The sequence below is a fragment of the Mobula birostris genome, chromosome 8 (assembly GCF_030028105.1).
Source record: "Mobula birostris isolate sMobBir1 chromosome 8, sMobBir1.hap1, whole genome shotgun sequence".
NCBI classification, from domain to species: Eukaryota; Metazoa; Chordata; class Chondrichthyes; order Myliobatiformes; family Myliobatidae; genus Mobula; species Mobula birostris.
Genome location: NC_092377.1, coordinates 41,580,897 through 41,596,627, shown reverse-complemented (window position 1 = coordinate 41,596,627; position 15,731 = coordinate 41,580,897).

Below are 15,731 nucleotides of genomic sequence, written 5' to 3'. Positions count from 1 at the left end.
CCATACATCTTTATCTTCTGGATGAGCCTCCCATGAGGCATCTTGTCCAATGCCTTACTAAAATCCACGTGGATAGTGCTCACAGGTCTACCCCCATAAATCACTTTGTCATCTCCTCAAAAAATACAATCAAGTTACGAAGACATGACTTACCCTGACACTTCCAATAAAAAAAACTGAGTGTTCAAAATGCTCATAAACCCAATCCCAAAGAACCCTCTCCAGCAACTTCCCTATCACTGACATGAGACCCACTGGCCTGTAGTTTTCAATAGACCAGTTTCCTACTTCCCTTCTGGAATAATTGAACAACATTAGCTACTCACCAGTCCTCTAGAAGTTCAGCTGTGGCAAGAGAGGACATGGCGATATTGAACCATCTCATTTCTTACTTCTGTCAATAACCTGGGGTTTATCACATCAGGTCTTGGGGATGTATCCACCTTAATGTTCTTTCAAAGATCCCTCACTACCTCCTTTATTATCTCATAATGCCTGAGCACTTTAGCACAGTCCATATTGACCTCACTCTCCTCCATGTCCTTCTCCTTGGCATATACTGATACAAAGTACTCACTTACACCCTTATCCTTCATCTCCAAGCACATTGGTCCCTCCTTTATCTTTGAGTGGCCCTATCTGCTCCCTAGTAATCCACTTGCTCTTGACGGATATACAGAATGTCTTGGTATTCTCAATAATCCTATTTGCCAATGACTTTTCATGACTCCTCTTGGCTTTCCTATTTCCTTTCTTGAGTACTTACTTGCTTCTTTATATTCTCAAGGGTTCTGTTTGATTGTAGATTCATAAACCTTACATATCCTTCCTTTTTCTTTTTGATTAAATTCACCACCTCCGTCAATGTTAGACCACAAGAACATAAGACATAGGAGCAGAATTAGGTATTCGACCCAAGTCTGCTCTGCCATTCCATCCATATTTCTATAACCTTGCCATCACTGTCCTTCCTTCTTAGTGGAACATACCTGCCCTGTACTTTGTAAAGTTGGTCTTTAATCAATTGCCACATGTCAGATGTGGACTTGCCGAAAAACAATTATTCACAATTAACTCTTCCTTGTTCCTGCCTGATACTCTGTCGTCTGCCCTGCTCCAATTTCATACTCTTGCACAAGAACCATACATTTCCTTACCCGCAGCTACCTTCAAACTTAAGGAATAGTGATCACCATCCCCTACCTATTCTCCCACTGAAAGGGTGTATCATTTGGCCAGATTCATTACCCAACAACAGCTCCAGTATGCCCCCCCCCCCCTTTTGTTGGACTAGCTACATATTGATTTAAAAAACCCTCCTGGATGCACCAAACAAATCCTGCTCCATCTAAACCTCTTGCACTAAGGAAGTCCCAGACTATATTAGGAACTACACACTGACTTACAAATGGCATAGCAGAAAATCTACTCCTTTAATCTCATAAATACACAACACAATACAGTGGATTCAAGTTAATTGGGCCATTAATTAATCAACACAGCCACTTATTTGGGACAAATCTTAAAGATTAAAAACTAATCAAGAAAATAGATAGGATTCCCTTTGTTTATTTGGGACACTATGTAACTTAATTAGGACAGGAGACTACTGCAGAACAGTTTCTAACCAGCATCAGTCACTTGCACTATGTGGCTGTTTGACACTACACAGTGCTTAGAGTGAATACTTTTTAAACTCACATCAGTTATGTGTGTTTGTGTTCAAAAAGCAGTGATTTTTGAGGAATAAGCAGTAAGACAGTTGCTCATTGTAGTTTCAAGCATTCAGGCTTGGAGATGTGGGAAATGGTGGGGAGTGAAAATGAAAAGATTTTGTTACTTCAGCAAATTAGAGACTACAAAAAATTTAAAGGTATCAACAATCATCTTAAATGTAACAATGAAAATGAGGATTTACAGGATGCAATCATTGACAGCAATGTATGAAAGTGGTCCAATATCTGCACTAGGTGCCTGCGCTGATTTTGTTCATTTACAGTCAATCAAAAGAACATGGCAGAGTACACTGAATGAATTCATCCATCGATAACTATTAGAAACTACTGCACAGTTTTACAGTACTGTAGTGGTATTGGTAGTGTTCTAATTTCTTTTGTATTTCATTTAACTATGTAATTTGTTACCCAGATAAACAGTAGGTGGTCTTTTTTATATGTTTTTAAGTATTTCCATTAAACTTCGGCTAATTAGGGCAGCTGCTTAATTGGGTCAAAATGTACTGATGCTGATGTGTCTCAATTAACTGGAATCCACTGTACTTTGGTATATTCTATATTTGTCCTTGGAGTTCTACCCAGTTCACCTCTAATCAGACCAATGGAGCCTCTGCCTACTGAGGCAGATGTAATTTCTCATCTGGGCCTCCTGAAGGTCCCAAAACTGGAAAAAAACAAGGTAAATTAACACCTCAGGGATTGATTACCATTGTAAGTCTAGCCCTTTGCACTGTTACTGGGCTGTGTTATATAATTACATGTTGGTGTTGCACAGGGGTGTATTTTTATGACATTATTCTATAGGCTATGCAATCCTAGGAATTTAATATATCAACATATTTTCAGAGTGCCCAATTCAAAAGAACTAAAGTTGCACGAGGATTATAAGCAGCCACATTAGCAAAGTTGAGTGCTGAGATACCTGTCCATCAACATGAAATAGGCATTAGGCATCATGTAGGTACAAACAAGATACCTAATGTCTAGTTCAAGGTTTGGAGAAATTTAACGTACATACTTTTTGCAGGTAAAAACATTCGTAAACAGTGTTTTTGCATTTTAGAGCCATAGAGCTCTACAGCATATAAACAGGCCCTTTGGCCCAAATTACTCACGCTGACAAACACTGCTACTTGAGCAAACCCCACTCGTCTGCATTTGGTCATTATACTTCTAAACCTTCCCTATCCAGGTATCTGATCAAATGTCTTTTAAACATATGTTACATACCCCATGGGTATCTTGTGACTGTCTTATGAGCATGATGACCATCTTGTGGAGGTCACATGATGTAATTTTCCCACCAGTGTGAGGTCACATGATGACCTGTTCTCAACAGGTATATAAAGGGAAACCCTGGTGACGCAGTTAGTTTCAGCTGAGTTGTTGTTGGCTTTGTTAGTTACTCCGTTATGCTGCGTATTTGTCATGATGCAGTTTCGTTTTAAAACAGAGCTTTCCTGTCTATTTTAAGGTGCAAAAATTGGTGCTGGCAGTTTCGTCAATTGCTGCCAGGTCTGTGTGTTGCATCTATAATTTTCCCTTTTCAGTAGTATTAGAGAGTGAAGACTTTATTAAAGGATGGGAACAATAGACAATAGACAATAGGTGCAGGAGTAGGCCATTCGGCCCTTTGAACCAGCACCGCCATTCACTGTGATCATGGCTGATCATCCACAATCAGTATCCAGTTCCTGCCTTATCCCCATAACCTTTGATTCTGCTATCTTTAAGAGCTCTATCCATCTCTTTTTTGAAAGCATCCAGAGACTTGGCCTCCACAGCCTTCTGGGGCAGAGCATTCCATATATCCACCACTCTCTGGGTGAAAAAGTTTTTCCTCAACTCCGTTCTAAATGGCCTACCCCTAATTCTTAAACTGTGGCCTCTGGTTCTGGACTCACCCATCAGCAGGAACATGCTTCCTGCCTCCAGCGTGTCCAATCCCTTAATAATCTTATGTTTCAATAAGATCCCCTCTTAGCCTTCTAAATTCCAGAGTATACAATCCCAGTCGCTCCAATCTTTCGACATATGACAGTCCCGCCATCCCAGGAATTAACCTTGTGAACCTATGCTGCACTCCCTCAATAGCAAGAATGTCCTTCCTCAAATTTGGAGAACCTGAAGGATCGAATAAAGTTGGAGTTGTTTGGCAGTTTTATAAAGGATCGACCTTATTGAGGATTCCTTTCAGAAATGGTGACCTGTATCTGAGATAACTCCTGCAAGAGCAGGGAAGTTTGAGCTGTGTCTACTCGCCAGAAAAAGGTCAGTTCCTTTAAACCATTTTATTTCCTTTGTCGTGAATCCTTTGGAGAATCAGCAGTAACGTCACATCTTTGAAGAAGTTCGTTTCCAGAGAAGTCTCTCCTTATTGATTGTGTGAATCGCTTTGACTTTCGAATTTACCACTTTAAGAACTGTTTTCACATTTACCCTTTAAAGAATTGTTCCAGAGTTGCCATATAGCAGTTAACTTCCAGCTAAGTTAGTCGCTTGAATACTTTTCGCTATTTGTTGAGCAGAGTTTAATAAATGTTTCTTTGTTTTCACGAAACCTGCCTCAATTGATAATTCATTGATGTCGATCACGTGACACATAATTGTGCCCATCTCTACCACTTCCTCTGGTATCTTATTTCATGTACCCACCACCATCTGTGTGGAAAAGATGGTCCTCAGTTCCCCTTTAAAACTCTCACTTTAAATCCTGAAGATGGCAGTAATGCAACAGTGTGGATGCCAACTGCTGTAAAAATTCAAGGAAAGAAGAAGCTTGAATTGCTGGATTGTTCCTGTCCAAACCCCCTGTCTGAATCCCTTCTCTGCCCCTTTCTCCTGAGGTCTTGCCCTGCAGCCAGTGTCTGGAGCCTTGCCTTGCCTGTAACCCTCACCTGCACTGCTGTTAAGTTCAACTGCCGGAGCAAGATAAGGAACTGTCTATTGTTGTTTGGAACTGTCTCTCTGTGTCCATGCCTTTGCTAGGTAGGTCTGGCCATTTGCTGCTACCTAGTGTTGGGAACTGTCTCTGTGTCCACGCCTTCGCTGGCTAGGTCTGGCTGGTTGCCATTACCTAGTGTTGGGATCCGTCTCATCATGTTCAGCATTCTGTGTAGAGCCCTGGCCCCAAGTCCCGTTCCCAAGGAGGGGTCCCAGCTCTGTGTTCCATGTCCTTGTGTTCCTGTCTCTCAAGTCCAAGGCTCTGTGTTCCCATGCTCTAGACCAAGGCTCTGCGTTCCTGTCCTCCCCAAGATCAAGGCTCTGTGCTCTGCGTTCCTGTCTCTCCCTTGACCAAGTCAAGGCTTCCAGCTTTGTGTTCCGAGTTTCCTGTTTCCCAAGATCCCGTCATGTCTTTGCCTAGTTCCGGAGTCCGAGCCCGGGTCTGAATCCAAGCCTCGTCCTGCCCTCGGCTCGGAGTCCGAATCCAAGCCTCATCCTATCCTCGGCTCGATCCGGGGTCCGAGCTCAAGTCAAGATCCAGGTTTCAGGTCCTTGTCCAGTCTCTGGCTCGGAGTCCTTGCCCAGGTTCCAAGTTCCTAGTTCCTCGTCCAAGTCCCGTTTTCCTAGTCAAGTCCTAGCCCAAGTCTGTGTTCTCGTTCCAGCTCCTTGTCTGCATCCAGTCACATCCCTAACTCTAGTCCTGTCCTGTTCCTAGTACTTCAGTGTCTGTGTCTTGCAGTTGGGTCCGCTCCCAATGCCCCCTGCTGTGACATACCTGTTTCCCAGGGCACGAATAGCAAACACCAGAGGGCATATATACAAAGTTAAGGGAGGGAAGTTTAGGGGAGACATCAGGGGTAAGTTTTTTACACAGAGGGTTGTGGGTGCCTGGAATGACTTGCCATGGATGACAGTGGAGGCTAAAACATTAGGGGTATTTAAGAGTCTCTTGGATAGGCACATGGATGAAAGAAAAACAGAGGGTTACAGGGTAGTGTGGGTTTAGTACATTTTTTTAAGGAATATATGGGTCAGCACAACATCGAGGGCCGAAAGGCCTGTACTGTGCTGTAGTATTCTAGTGTCTAGTGTTCCTCCTGCATTTTATGTATGTTGCTCAGGAACAGGAAAAAGGCTCTTTTGGACAGAACATGACTAAGTAAGCAAACAAGCTAAAGTGAACAAACAAGACATTTTTATTTTTAATCCCTGGATTATCCAAACTGTGCACAAATTGGACTGAGGCAAAAATTTAAAGAGGTGAGATCAAGGGTGAATGAGAGTGGGATTCATTTTCTGCATTAAATCATACAAAAGAAGATTAAATGTGCAAAAAGTAGGAAATGTGTCACTGAGACAGGCTGTACCTCAACAGAGCTGGTACTACGGTCTTGACAGAAAAAATAAATCAAGCAGTCAGATTGACCACAGATCCAAGGGAGAATAGCAAGTTGGCTTCAAAACTGTGCCAGAAGTAGAAAGGAAGAGTAATTGTTGGAAAGCATTTTTGTGAATGGATGTCATAAATGCATTTCCAACATTAGAATTCTCTTCCAGCCATCAATCTCAATCACCTCCACGGTGCAGTATCAAATCTCTTGCTTGCATATTAAATATCCTTTCTTCTTCTTCGTCTTCTTCTACATGGTGCCTCAGGGTCAGGGGTGACTTGCTTCCGTTCCACTTTCAAGTTTTCTGAAGTGAATGATGAGATCAATGTGGGAGCAGCAATCGAAGCAGCATATTTCTGACGGGACAGGTGGTGAGTAATGTACAAAGTGATGCATTCCTTCTGCTGTTTACGCTGGGTCCCACCATTTGTGGACGTGAAGTTCTCAATACCACTCTGAATGCTCTTTGTCCATATGGACAGGGATTACCGTGAGTCAGTGACAGTACTGCATTTGTTTTTTTTTTCCAGAGAGACTTTGAGCACATCTATGAATCTTTTCTTCTGGTAATCTTTAGCCAAAATCTCAGAACTGACTGTCTGTTTTGGAAGTGTGATGTCAGTTATGAATAGCATGGCCTATCAAGTGCAGATAACAAAGTATATGTAACTAGGACCTCAAAGCTGAGAATGTTGGCCTAGAAGAGAACTCTGAATTGGTTTGCTTATGATCCCAATGGAATTGAAGGATTTTACAGAAATAGCATTTTCACTGTTTCTGCAGTAAGTGGACCAGAGCAGGAGTCAATGCTGCCGAAGGATCTGTGAATTCCGACATATTTAAGCTCAATCGTCAAACAATCCCTTGAAAGTTATCCAAAAGCTATGCTAATGCATTAAAGGCAATGTTGCATCTCATTTTCAATGTCTCACTTTGCTGAGTGGCGGGTCATGGAAAATGGAAGTGGTGCATGTTTTTATTGATATAACTATGGTAAATATAGGATGTAAATGTAGCCTAAATGTAGTGTGCATAATAAAGAAGTTTACAAATGATACCAAAATTGACTGTTTTGTCAGTGAAGGAGTAACTTTAGAAATTCATGGATGGCTTGGTCATTTGGGCAGGAAACAGCAAATGAGGTTTAATTGAGAGAAGTGTAAGATAATATATTAGAGGAGATACGATATGGCGAGGTTAAATAGAATAAGTAGCTGGATATTGTGTGCCATGAAGAATAATTAGACCTTTGAATGCAGTTCCTATGGAAACAGGGTGGGTTATTAATTGAGGTATTTAAGAAGGAGGCAGTGCAAATAAATAAGAACCTCATTTTCTTTAAAATGAGTTTTGGAAATCAGAGAAAATGGATTTAAGATAATTGGCAGAAGGTTCAGGAGAAGGAGGAAAATAATTGTCACCCAGAAAATTGTCGATATCTGAAACTTGTGAACTAAAAGGATGAAAGAGACAGAAATCCCCAATGCATTTTAAAATACATGCTTAGGTGTATATTTGCAAAGCTGTCACCTGCAAGTCAATGGACGGTATTAAAATATGGGCTTTCATAAGGCAGTTCTTTTTCCAATCAGCATAGACACAATGGACCCAACTGCCCTGCTTCTGTGTTCTAAATTTTCTGTGACTTCCACAATCAGTATCATAAGGGAAGGCTCACGTGGAAAAAGTAGCATTAATCATCATTCTAAACAAATGAAAATGAAGAAAGTAGTCATCAGAGATTACACTGGTGTACTCCAGATATAAAACTAAAAGATATTAGCCAAGAAATTCACCTAGATTGATTCTCTGAATATATGGTTACTGTTCTACTATGCTTTTAAAATTCAGCTCTATTGACTTCCGTTATTCATTAAGATTGACCCAGAAATTTACTTAGTAGAAATAATAATTTCAGTTCACTGTATGGGATTCAGGACAGAAAACAGCAAACAGCATTTGTTTTGCCAACCAACATCTGGTAATAATGCTGCTTTTTAATCCTTGTTCCGCAGTAAAATATTCATGCTAGTCTGAGATACAACATCGTATGTAAGTAACTCAATACTTCCTCTTTGCAGAGTGGGCTTTCACGGCCTTGTCTATTCCCATCTGAGTTCCAGCTGATGAAATTCAAAAGGAAATTTTTAATTGACCAAGCAATATATAAAATTCTACTGAAACATATTTATATTTTAAATTAACAAAATTTTAGCCAAATTAGTATATGAATAAAATAATACAATCTCATAAATATCTTGCCTTTCTCACCAATGTAATAACTTCTCTGTTCCACAATTTGTCTCTTAAATATATTTCTCACAGAATTCTGATACATTACTCCCACTCTAGTTAAAAATCATTTTGGAATCATATACATGGATGAGCAGTATTTCAAACATGGTTATAAATGCAGTAAGTCAATTTTCAAGATTTTATTCCATTTATTAAAATGCAAATGAAAGTATCAACAAAACATTCTAAAATATTTATTTTTCAAAATAATAGAAACAAATTCATGCTGCTTAAAGACAATTTAATATATTGGTTGTCTTTTTAACTGCACAGAAAATTCTTAAGGCAGTTACTTATTTTTAAAGAAAAACATTTGAAATTATCTTTCAGAATCATCAATTTTATTGACAGCAACACTGTGAATATATTAGCCTGGATTTCTCACTGTAATTCTGTTTTTCTTTTTTCCAAGCCAAAGTCTTAGAATTTTCGTTTGCAAATTTAGTACTCCTCAGAGCTGCAATCTTCATTCTACTTCCCAACTGCTTGCTCCTTATACTCCTGATATAATGATGCAAAATACACCAACTCACTAAAATATTTTGGTTACAGATTCAGAAATGGATTTGCTTTAGCAGCCAAACACTTGCAAAGGATTTCCGTGGCAGCAAAGTTACATAATTATGTGTGCCTGGAAATTAAATCATATGACTTTTGTACAGTTAAAAGATTGTTTTCTTTCAAACTGTTTCTGTGTCTCTTGTGTCACACCAGAAGGTCATCTAGGTATTTTCAAGCATGAATAATGTGTCTGCTTCTGATGTGTTTTTCATATTAACGTCCACATTCCTTCTGCAACTTTTTGAGATAGCTTACATAACACCGTCCCAACACAAACCATCAGTCTTTATATTTTTTGTGTGATTGTTAGTTTACCGCTGTCTTATATGTGCTATATGTGCCTTGTGCTGTGTATGACTACTGGTACTGTGTTTTGCACCTTTGCTCCAGAGTAATGCTGTTTCATTTGGCTGTATTCATGAGTTTTCCTATACGTTAAATAACAAACTTGAAAAAGGATCTAGTACTTTCCTGGCGTATATGATACATAAACTCTTCTTGGGCTTCCAGTTGGGTATACATATCAATTATAACCGACGTTTCGATGACAAACTCCGCCATCTTCATCAAGGATGATGTCTAGGTATGTCTAGTCCGCTGGTATTTATGACCCCATAGTCCGTCCCTCCTGATTGGTTAGTTCTCATTAATCAGGTTTCTGCTTTCCCACTTTGTTTACAATCAAATTCTGTTTCTTACTTTGAGCAAGACCTTCATATTTGTGGAAAAAAAAATTTCCTCTAGTTTTATTTCAATGGCTTCCTTCACCAGGCAGTCCCAAAAGCCATTGGTGTGCCACAGTAGTTTTGTGCTGACAAAGTCATTCCTGTGGCCATTGTGAATGCAATTTTCTGCTGCTGATGATTTCTCCAGGTAACCAAAATGGATACATCTCCTGTGTTCCTTGATGTGGGTTTCCACCTTGCATCCTGTCTGGCCAAGGTACACTTCTCTGTATTCACAGGGAATCCTGGAAGCACCAGCCAACTTGAGTCCAAGGTCATTTTCGACCCCCGTAAGCTGTGATTTGAGCTTCCTTACAGGTTTCTGAATGTTATTTATCCGGTATTTCTTCAGGATCCTGTTGATACTTCTAGAAACCGTGGAAATATAGAGAAGGGATGCGGTTGACTTGAACTCGAACTTCAAACCTAAACCCAGTCTGGGGCCAATTTCCAAATGACATGTTTTCTTTCCCAAATATCTACAATAATATGTATCAGAGACCCAAAACAACATTGGTTGTTGGCATCCTAACGAAACACACATTTGCACATTTGTCTTAGTCCTGAATAAAGATTTAAAACTTCACTCAGTGGCCACTGTGTGTACATTCATGATTTTCCAGACATCCCACCCTGCAAAAACTCATTTCAGGGAGGTAGCACCATCAATTTGTGGGAGACTCCCGGAACTTCCGGGAGAGGTGGGATGTCTGCAATAGAGTAGCTCCTTAGCAGCTAGCCAGCTAGTTTAAATAACATTAGCTATGCTAATGAATGAATGACACCTGTTAAACTCATCTCAACATGTCTTTTACAGCCTTAACACACCATGGGCAATAGAAAAGTCACTGTTGCAAACAGTGCAGCGAGCAACATTGTCATTATTTTTGACCCCTATTAGGCAGGAGTACACTTTAGTGTAGTCTGGGGTGACGTACGTTTCATATTTTCTTTTTTTGGAACACTCTCGCTCTTGCTCTTGCTTTCTCTCTTGTGGTCGCTCACTCGTGCTTGCTTTCTTGCTCTCTCGCTCGTTCTCATGCGCTCTTTCTCTCGTGGTCACTCTTGCTCTCTCTCTCATGTGGTCGCTCTCACTCGCGCTTGCTGTCTCGCGCTTGCTTTCTTGCTCTTGCGCTCACTCTCTCGCTCTTTCTCGCGCGTTCTCTCACACTTGCTCTCAAAAAAATCAATTTCCGGAACATTGTATATAATTTGCGGGCATCAGGGAGCCATTATTAATATGTGGGAGACTCCCGGAACTTCCGGGAGAAGTGGGATGTCTGATTTTCTGCTACTATAGCCCATCCACTTCAAGGTTTGACATTTCCTGCATTCACAGACGCTCTTCTCCACAGCATTGTGTGGGTACTTGAATTATAGTCGCCCTCCTGTCAGCTTGTATTAGTCTGGCCATTCTTCGCTGACCTATCTTGTTAACAAGTCATTTTCACATAGAACAGCCACCCACTGAATGTGGGTTTTTTTTTTTGTTTTGCATCATTCTAGAGACTGTTGTGCATGAAAATCCAGAAGATCAGCAGTTTCTGATCATACTCAAACTACCCATTCACCAACAATCATTCCACAATCAAAGTCACTTAAATCTTCCCCATTCTGATGTTTGTTCTGAACAACAACTAAACCTCTTGACCTTGCCCGAATCCTTTTATGCATTGAGTGGCTGCTACATGATTGGCTGATTAAATATTTCATTAATGAGCAGGTGTACAGATGTACCTATCTAAGTGGCAACTCAGTGTATATTAAAAGCAAAATGACATGCTGGGTTCATCTGAGGTCATTGGTTAGTGAACCATCGACAGTATTGGATGACACCATATGGTTAAGCAACCATATGTCAAGGAAAATGAATAAGTTATGTGATTGCTGAAACTGTATCTTATTCATATACAAGCACACAACCTTGTAAAGAACTGAAAGAATGAAAATGAAACTACCTGTAATTAGGTACTAGTGTAAAATTAGCAGGATTTCTTCATAACTAGAGTTCTATATATTTGTTTCTTTCCAGACTGATATTATTGAAGCACAAATAAAATTTAAGAATGATTTATGGCATAATGCATGTCCTAAAACAGCACTGAAGTTGAAGATAAATAATGTAGTAAACATACACATTTAAAAGGTTAGAATTGACTTACTTCCTCATTTAAATTAACAAAAATCAAAATAACATCCACTTTTCTAACCTACTGACCAAGTAAAGGTAGTTTTCTGTTTCCTGAATTTAGTTTTGTAAGTATAAAGGAAATTAGAAGAGGAAAACAGCTGAATAATCTGGATATGATACACAAATCATTCACTGGGTGTAATTTTGTAAGTTTTGGCTCAAGCAGGATGCAGTTTGTCCAAGGAACAGCTGGACAGCACTACATGAATGAGTGTCTATACCCAACAGTGAAGCACAATGGAGATTCCCTGCAGGTTTGGGAATGCATTTCTGCAAATGGATCTGGTCAGAATTAATGGAATCCTCAGTGCTGTGAAGTACAAGCCGATTCTCATCCATCATGCAATAATACCATCAGGGAGGCATCTGATTGGTCCCATTTTCATTCTGCAGCAGGACAATGACCCCAAACACATTGCCAAGGTCATAAAGAACTATCTTCAGTGAAAAGAAGAACAAGGAGTTCTGCAACAGATGGTATGACCTCCACAAAGCCCTGATCTCAACATCATCAAGGCTGTCTGGAAGTTACCTGGAGAGACCAAAGCAAGCAAGATGGCCAAAGTCTGCTGAAGATCTGTGCTTGGAACAACCTACCAGACTATTTTCTTACAAAACTGCACAACTGTGTACCTAAGATCAGTGGACTCTAACCTCTGGGCCGTGAAGCATGCAGGGGTGCAGCGGTAGCCGGAGCGCACCCAGCACATTTTTAAGAAAAAAGCCGAACTAAACAAGCTAATTAATTAGGTGCTGCCCAGCACGTAAATGTCAGCCCAGATCAGAGGCGATTGCCAATTTCACGTGCTCTACGCGATGTTCACTCCTCTTTCCAGGGCACTGGAGCCTTTAGCTGTTGCATTGTTTGGTCAATTTAAAAGCCAGCCCAGACAGACTGAAAAGACAGGGCTGTCAGGATTGAGATGACATGTTGAATCTACATAAACTTCTAATAAAGTATAGGCACTGCCGTGCTTTCTTTGTAATGACAGTTACGTGCTGGTCCCAGGACAGATTCTCTGACACTTTTCAGAGAGAGAAACGTCAATCCTTAATGCTGAAGAATTTAAAGTTGTTGACCATCTCCACCTCAGTTCCTCTAATGAAGACTGGATTCTGGGCAGCACCTAATTAATTAACTTGTTTATTTCGGCTTTTTTCTTAAAGATGTGCTGGGTGTGCTCCAGCTACTGCTGCACCCCTGCATGCTTCACGGCCTGGAGGTTGGGGAACACCACCTAAGAGAATTGGTACAATTTTAAAGGCAAAGGGTGGTTACAATAGACAATAGGTGCAGAAGTAGACTATTCGGCCCTTCGAGCCTGCACCGCCATTCTGAGATCATGGCTGATCATCTACTATCAATACCCGGTTCCTGCCTTGTCCCCATAATCCTTGATTCCCCTATCCATAAGATTCCCCTATCCACACTGCCACCCAGCTTAGTATCATCAGCAAACTTGCTGATGTTATTCACAATGCCTTCTTCTAAATCATTGACGTAAATCGTAAACAGCTGTGGTCCCAATACCGAGCCCTGTGGCACCCCACTAGTCACCACCTGCCATTCCAAGAAACACCCATTCACTGCTACCCTTTGCTTTCTATCTGCCAACCAGTTTTCTATCCATGTCAATATCCTCCCCCCAATCCATGAGCTCTGATTTTACACCAAATATTAATTTGATTTAGTTTCTTACTGTTTACTGTTCCTGATAATGACTTTTTGATATTTAGAACCTCTGCATTGCATTATTTTTGAAAGCATCTTTTTATAGGTTTTTTTTACATATGCCTAAGACTTTTGCACAGTACTGTAAATGTAAATTAAGTTTACAAAATCCATTCTTGTGCTCATTTTTTCTTCATAACCTCTTGAGCTAGACCATTTTAGGGTCTCCCATGATCTCTTACCTGCATTTTTATAGTTGCCTTTCTCAGCTATGATTTGCATGTTCCCTTAATTTTCAATTCTTCGCTTCAATTACCTTACTTGTACTGTAACAGTTCTAATCTTACTCCTGTTTCTTTCCTCATGCATATCAAACTTCCCCTTACATTCATCAACACTCTTCAACCTGATGATACTTTGTAGTACTGAGCACCAGATTCTCACTGTTTATTGGATAAAGTAAATTATCCTGAATTTCCATTTGGATTGACTGGGATTCGTATGATATTTTTATAATTGAGGCCCATAACTGGCCTTTCCAAGAAAGGAAACATATTTTCTTTATCTAGCTGACCAAAATCTTTCATAATCATGAAGATCTCCTTCAAGTCATTCCTTTGGTTTCTCATTCCTTGGGACAAGGGTTCATTTCCCTTCAATCATTTTGACAACATCCACTCAATTCTGCTGTCATCCAGGTGAATATTTCTTTACATTGCTTTCTGTGTACTTTTTTGTAATATAGAGACCAGAACTGTGCTTTGTATTACAAAAACGGTCAGGCCAAAGTCAATACAAATTTAATATCACTTTTCTGCCTTACAGTTCTCTGGAAATGAATCACTCTCTTTAATGGCCTTATTAACTAGAATCAGTTTAATTGATGTCTGGATTTGTATCCTTTGATTGTTTTGTTCCACTAATCCATTTAGACAATTATTATCCAAGGAATGCGAAGAGACCTTTTTCTTCCTGATTAAATGCAAACCCTTATATTTTTTAATTTATTTGCAAATTACATGCCCATGCTGCAAGCATTTGCTATTTTATCACAGAGTTCTTTCTTGCTGACTTTATGCATAAATTTTGAAAATATACTTTCAATTGCCATAAGCAAGTTGGTTGTGACTCTGCAGATACCTTTGGAAGTCTACTTCTTAAAGTAATGCCAATGTGAATAGCTCTCATAAACCTACCTGTTCTATTTTATATTCTGGATAGTTTGCTTTCCAGATTCCACATACCCACCTTCATCATGAGTCTTCTATGTGAGAGCTTACCAAAAACCTTCTGTAATTCCAAATATATTACATCTACCAGGTTGCCCATGCATTATTTATCTGTTTCTTTTCAAGGAAGTCAAAGGCGTCGAGGTATAAGTCATCCCTATAGATTTTACCACTGACTGTTCTTTATATAATTAGTTATTGATTTTTTTTTCCAGTTTTAAGTTAAAATTTCCATTTGGTTCTCTATTACTAATGTTAAACAAATCTGTCAAAAGCCTCAAATCTTTTTCAACTTTATTTTACAAATGTAGGAAAATATTAGCAGTCTACTATTCTTTTTGATTGGCACAAGTGGTTCTACCATCGGTAAATGCTTCACTTCCATGAGGAGCCATATTTTTTTTTAGAATCTTAGGACATTGAGATGAATGCAAGGAGTTAGACCCTAAGGACTGAGAAGTTTTACAATTTCACTGGCATTATAAAGTGAGTATATAATCAAACCCAATCTGCAACCATTTCTGACTACAGCTCTCAGATACTACATAATCAGTTAATCTCTTTCAGTAACAGCTTTTGATTCTGAATCAGAAAGTCGTGGGTTCAAGTTGTGCTGGCACTCTGATTACTGAGAAAGTATAATCCTGCTGAGGTAACTGTCTTTTGGATGACAAAATCAAAAACTTCTCCTGCTTCTGTAAAAGGGTGTAATGGATTTAATGCCACAATTTTAAAGAATAAGGGAATTATCCCCAGCATTATAGTCAAAATATATCCCTCACTCAATAATACTAAAACCTGTCACCTCATCATTATCATGGTGCAGTTATGGAATACTGCGCACAGGCTGGCTGCAGCTTTTTCTACATTACACCAAGGACAAAAGATAATAATAGAAGCTAATTAACATTAATAAGATTAAGGACGATTGTAGGCTATGAGGTCCTATGAGTCTGTTCTTCCATTCATCAAAGTCATGGTTGATCCT